At 45.3% G+C, this 6,756-nt stretch overlaps 1 long non-coding RNA gene across 1 annotated transcript; it reads left to right on the top strand.

Annotated features, from left to right (window-relative positions):
- Window positions 1-1,076: 1,076 nt before the first annotated feature.
- LOC308514793 lies at window positions 1,077-6,222 on the top strand. The gene is made up of 2 exons (XR_013995618.1): window positions 1,077-1,747; window positions 5,944-6,222. It is a non-coding gene; the product is annotated as an uncharacterized lncRNA (long non-coding RNA).
- The last annotated feature ends 534 nt before the right edge of the window (window positions 6,223-6,756 follow it).

The raw sequence follows: 6,756 nt of genomic DNA, 5'->3' as shown, positions 1-6,756 counted from the left end.
CTTTACTAGGACACTCAGACATACATCAGTTCGGGAAAGTATCGGCATTCTTGAAAAGTGCTATTATCATCTGTGGGTACAAGCAGGCGTAAGCTGCATGAGCAGACGACTCAAATCCTCACCATCTCTGCTCTTACTGTATTTGCCTCCTGCCCTCCCTCATAGCCTCTTAGGAGAAGTACTCTGCCAGATGCTGAGGAAGAGAACAGGAGCCTGGACGTTCACACGCACGCTGTGCTAGAACCACACAGAGGTGGGTGGGCACAGCATTTCAGGGCCACCAGGGAAGCCCTGGCTGGGCTTTGGAGAGATTTACCTTCCCGGCGTGGCCGAAACACTGTCCTTCCAGCTGTGATGTACACTTTAAAGCATCCGGAATGTGATGCTAAATACACAGGCCTTGGGACCAAGCAGCGGAGGTGGCATCTCTCACTCCTACACCCAATTCCTTCTCATCATATTCTTGCTTCCCGTCCCTGGACCATTGGCAACTTGATACTCAGAGGTTTTAGTATTGTGGCATAGACTGATCACTTCCCCACGACCAATGCCCCCGTTCTGCCTGTGGATAAGGGAATCGAACACCCTGAGCATCTGTTTATCACATGGCCGCCCAGTTGGAGATCCCTAGTGCCAGTTTCCCACTGCATCTGATATAGTCATGTGGTCGTGTCCTAGCAAATGAGGTGTGAGCAGAATGAGGCGTGCAACTTCCAGATCATATCCCTTATAATGGACGAGCTTGAACTTCACTCCCTTTCTTCACACACTCACTTGGACCAGAATTCACAGGGTGGATGCACGTGAGCCTCTCTGGCCACGCGGACAAGACCCTAAGGCATAGCAGAGCAACATGACAGGACGAGATTGATGGAATCCTGGAAAAATCTCATTAAGCAGAGGTTGTATGCCCTCGACCACCTGACAACTCTGAATGCCTGTGAGAGGGAAACCACCAGCTCGCCTGAGCCACTCTTTTCAGATCCCTTCACTACAGGGTTAGCCTGTCTGTGGCTGAATCAGCACCAAAGGAGAAAGGCTCGCAGCTGAGAAAATAAAACGGACCTGCTGCGCCTGCAGATGAGAGCAGGTCACTCGGCGGTCCACAGGCCACAGGACCGACACGGGGAAGGGGGGGGGGCTGTGTTTACTGGGGTAATTAGAACAGTTTAAGGGGAAATAGAGTAACTGCTATATTATGAAGACAGAAAAGAATATGATTAAAAATCTGGGGATCCTCTGGGTTACCTCCAATTCTAGGACCGGGAAGAACTGAGTCACCCACAGAGAATAAATCCTGACTTGCTTATTGCCATCTGAGGGAAAAGGCAGTTCAAAATGGGTGATGTGATGGTTACCTTTATGTGCCAACTTGACTAGGACCCAGGGTGCCCAGAAACCGGAGCAAACAGTATTCTGCCTGTGTCTGTGAAGGGGTTCTGGATATTAACATTTAAGGCAGTAGACTCAGTGAAGCAAATGGTACTCCCTAATTTGGGTGGCTCTCATCCGATCTCCCTGACTGGAACAACAACAAAAGTGGACTCTGTTTTATAAGAGGGAGCTTCTCCTGCTGGATTGTTGAGCTGGGACATCGGTCTTTTCCAGCCTTCAGAGTCATACTGAAACATCCACTCGTCCTTGGTCCCGAAGCTGCAGGCTCTCGGACTGGGACTTACACCATCTGCTCTCCTGGGTCGGCAGCTGGCTGCCTGCAGGTACTGGGACTTCTCAGCCTCCATATCAGGTAAGTCAATTCCTCATAACAGCTTAGATAGATGATTGATAGATAGATAGAACCAGATCATATTGGTTCCTTTTTGCTGGACAACCCTGGCTAATACAGGCAGTAAAGGGAAGAAGTTACAAATGCCTCCTATGTTCTCATGAAAGTTGTAGAAAAATAAGGCTATGGAACTACAAATATTTCAATTGCTGCAGTATGAAACATTCCTCTTTATCCTTCCCCCCTTTCGCTACTGCTTTAAATAGGATCTTCCATTCTGCAGGTGGTGCTTAACTTTCATAATGTTGTCCACAGCTTACAGGATGGCAGGAAGGAAGGGGTATCACCAGAAGCCGGTGTAGGATACAGCATATTTTGGATCTCCCTCTAGATAGAGCATATTGTTGTTTGTACGAGAGAGAGTTGCATTTTGTTAGGGAAGAGCATTTTCCTTTGGTGCCTATTATTATTTTATGGAAGTTTGAGAATGGGAAGCATGGAATGAATCATCATTGACTGGACCAAGAGCACAGCCAACATGAACTGGTTCACTCAATGTTGACCTCAAGGCCCTGCTCACATCCCTCCCTGCCCTGCCGGAGCGGAACAGCCACACCCTGCCTCCCAGACTGCCTTCCACCTGTAGCTCTCCATGTCCTTTAAGGTGTGCCGATCAACTGATATACCTCATTCAAGGTTGTAATTAGGAACTGATGTCCGTAGGCCGATGCCGATCACTCACTTAGCTGATGCAGATTACGGAAGAACGCAGGATTCTTGAGCTAAATCTGCAGTGGTGCATCCTGGTACTGGCAAGGCAGCAGCTTCTGCAGACAGCCACTGGGATGGGGTGTCATTCATGGAAGCCCAACTCTGCACTTCATTTTCATAGTGCTGTGTCTCCTAGGTTTATTTCTGCTTGTATGTCTGTAGAGCTCAGGTGTGGACACCAAGCAAGTGGCTTTATAATAGTACTATGATTTTTTTGTTACCATCTCTCCTTTTTGATAATTTACTTGACTAAGTAACTTATATTAACTAAGAAAGCTTTAATGTCAAGATTTCTCTAAATCAGAAGTGTCAGGTATAGAATTGAAAAGAGAGATTCGGGCTATGACAGAAAAAGAAATGGTTGAAGTTAGGAAAATGGCTACAAAGTCCAAGAGAAGACCACAGAGATAAGAAGATGGCCCACTGTGGACTTTTTGGAATAACAAAGGGGGAAATTAATAGTTAACAGCTCAAGCACAAGGACTACCAAATGCTGGGTGCAGAAAGCCAGAGTGACTGGTTCCTGCAAAAGGGATGGTGCACTAGTGTTGGGTATCAACCGCTTACCCAGGAGGGTGAGCCCTGAGAAAGGACCCCTGCTCATATTACTATTCAGTCACGTGTGACCTGCAAGACTGTAGGTCACTTGTTATGGAGTTATGATGGAAGGCAGATTATTGAGGGTTAAAGAATGACAGGGGATAAAGTAGAAGTTGAGGTATAGAAGCTGGAAAATTTTTCTCTTTCAAAAAGTTTATTAGGAAGGAGCACCGCAGGTCAGTTCCCTGGGGAAATAGCATGGCCAAAGGAAAAGTTCTACTTCGTTTTTATTTCTAACTAGGAGATGTGGGCATGTGCACAGACACAAAGGAAAACGGGCTGCGGTGGGGAGGGAGAAGTTGGGGATGCAACTGAAGAGTGGATAATTAATTTTTAAAAAGGGTTTGGAAGTAATAAGGAAGAATTAGGATGAGAAGCTGAGGTTATGCAGATAATCTAAACAGAGACAAGAGAAATAATAACTTCCTCCAACAAAAATTCACTTACTGTAAAGGTTTAAAAAATTAACCAGTGAGTCTCTTAGACTATGTCTCTCTACTTTGCTCTCAGAAGGAATACAGGAACATAACTCTGTTTGTCGTTGTTGTCACAAAGATGCTGTGAGGTTGGGCCTCACCACTCACCCCTGGAGAGGAGAGTTCATGGCTACTCTAATTACAATTCAGAGCCACTCCATACCTTTTTGAAACACTGAACTGAAAAACATTTGCCTCTAGAATGGACTTTGCAACAGAATGTTAAATTCTTTCCTCTTCATTTAAATTAAGGTTTTAAAAGAGGTCAGGCACAATATAAGCACAGAAATTCTAACTGAAAAACAGCCATAAAAAAGAAAGTGTTTTCTCTTACAAATACACTTCAGAAATAATTCACATAAAGCATGTGGTTCAAGGAGAATTTTCTAAGTGCACACAAGTTAATTGGCAGTAAAATTCCAATTTTGTGTGATGGATGGGACTGATCTGGGCAAAACATAATACAGTTGACTCTGGAACCTCATGGGTTTGAACTGCGTGGGTCCATTCATACATGGATTTCTTTTTCAATAAATACCTGCATTGCTTTTCGATCATTTGGGAGTGGCAGATGCAGAGGACGAGCTGTATGCATTGATCTACATCATTTGATGCAGGGAACTTGAGCGTCCATGGCTTTTGGTTTCTGATAGACATCCTGATACCAATCCCCCATGGGTGCCAAGGGGCAACTAAATTTTCTGGGGAGTCAAAAAGTTGTGCAAGATTTTCTACTACAAGGTGGGCTGGCAGCCCTAACCACTGTGTCAAGACCAAATAAAATCAATAGTATCCCTTGTTTTAGAACATTATTTCCCTCTTTACATTTGGAAAGATATAGGTTGATGATCCTTACAAAGTTCAAAGTGCACTTTTCTTTACCTCATGTCATGACCCATCCTTAGGGTTTAGTTGTAAGTGAATGACTGAGGACATAACACAGCTTCTCATAGGGCAGAAATACTCTCTGAATCATACTTTTGGGGCCTTGAGGACAAAGAAGCCATTGTGTTAGGGCTTCCCTGAGAACTCTTCCAAAAGCTGTGGTCTTAGCTAAATTCTCTATGAAAAGAAAGAAGAAAAAAGCTGAGCAACAAGAGGCCACACAGGGATGGAAATGTTGGGAAGCAGCCTCACGTGTGCCGAGTTGTGTCAGATCGGGCCGCAGCCTGGCTGGCCTCAGTGTGGGCGAAATATTGTTCCTTGTCTCGGGCTCAGGGAACGCTCCCTGTTCTGCTTAAGCCGAAACATTTGGTGCCTGGCCAACCTCACTGCTGCATCTGTTCTCTATGGGGAGGGGACGGGCTCCTTGCATTGTGGAATGAGAGGGAAGCATGTCAGAGAGAACCACTGGACTGGCGGACAGACAGCCACCATGAAGGCGGGTCTTGCTCTGTCCCTTCTCTATGGGAGTACAGCTGCCCCATCCGGTGCTCAGCTGTGTTGTGCCTTCCTTGCTGAGCCTGACACCAAGACACCATGATCAGAGGTATCTGGACTTCAAGTTCGGTGGCTGGCACAGTGATGGTCATGCAGCCAGAGCCTTCCCCTGGGACTGATGACTGGTGCCGGCACTCCCCTCTCCTGGGATTGACAGCCAGTGCCCTGCACTCTGCTCCACACAAGTCTGAGGAAAGACACTGTCAGCTCCCAGTGCTGGAAGTCACCTGTGTGTCAACCTTAACGTAACCAGGGACCTTTGTATCTTTCAAAGACAGACAATGGAGTGAGAAAAAAATTAATAATCCGACATCAGAAACAAATATCATTTGACCAAAGGAAGGACACTCAAAAATTGCCAAGTCTCTGGCGCTTTTAAGAGGCTTCAGGTTCGCTGTTTCTCTGAGAAACAGCGATCAGGCTATCAATCCCCAGAAGGAAAGTAGGGGAGGGCGGGGGTAAGGGGAAGAGATCAACAGAAGGACTTGTATACATGTATATAAGCCAAACCAATGGACATGGACAACGGGGGGATGGGAGCATGAGTTTGTGTGTGGGGGGGAGGTTGGGGGTTAAAGGGGGGGATGAGGACACATTTGTAATACCTTAACTAATAATAAAAAAAAAAAAAGAAAAATAAGAAGGAAAAAAAAAAAGAGGCTTCAGGTTCTCTGTTAATGGAAGTGTATTGTATTTAGCATTCACAGGCTTAAAAAGATCAATTGTCCCAGTGATTGGCTACCTCTAAGATGGTGCCCCATGAAATCCACCTCCTGGCACTTACATTTTCTACCACTTCTATGTGGCCTGGACTAATGACTGACTTTTAATGAATAGAATACAGTAAACGTGATGAATTGTCATTTCCTCAAAAAGTTGTGACTGCCATGTTGGCACCCTCTCTCACTCACTCCGTCCTTCCCTCTACAGGGAAGCACATTACCATGTTATAAAATGTTGCATGAAGAGGCCCACATGGCACCAAACTTATGTCTCCATCCAACAGCTGGTGACGACCCGAGGCCCACTCAAGGATCACCTGGGTGAGCTTGGCAGCCAATCTTCGTCCTGTCAAGTCCTGATGTCTCGGCCTCCACTGACAGCACAGTGGCAGCCTCGTTAGATACCCTGAGCCCGAGACACAGAGCTAATCATGTCGGGGCCCGAACCCCCCAAGATGATGAAGGAATAAATATTTGTTTTAAGCTACTAAGTTTGGGGCTAATTGTTACACAACCACAGATGACAAGTATAATCTTGAAATTTCTAATGTTATATTTATCTTTGGGATAAGCAGGGTATTTTATTCATTTTTTTTTAGCAACTATTTGAATCTAGGCACCATTCTAAGTACTTAATAAATACCCATTCACTTAATCCTTATAACAGCCAAATGAGAGATTCTGTTTTTACCTTTTGTAGATAAAGAAACAGATTTCAGAACGATTAGGTCACTTTTCTAATGTTCAGCTATTTGAGTGGTAAAACGTAAGCTTTTAACTACTAGGCTAGGCTGCCTCAATAGTTAGACAGAAACTCCCCCCAAATGAAATCCCTGCAACTGAAATATTCAAGTCAAATGTGAAGTGAGCTTAGAAGTCCCTCAAGCCAAGGACTATCCGCAGTCCGGCTCTGCCGTAGCACGTACCACAGAGCACAGGTTCAGAAACTACGGGCTGGAAAGTATTGACTCGGGATTGTGACGGCAGTAGGTCAGGCAGAGAAGGTTTATTCTATGTGAAA

Source organism: Myotis nattereri, assembly GCF_964212035.1.
Source record: "Myotis nattereri genome assembly, chromosome: 2".
NCBI classification, from domain to species: Eukaryota; Metazoa; Chordata; class Mammalia; order Chiroptera; family Vespertilionidae; genus Myotis; species Myotis nattereri.
The sequence above is the reverse complement of the archived record's forward strand: the minus strand, read 5'-3'. Positions and strand labels throughout refer to the sequence as shown.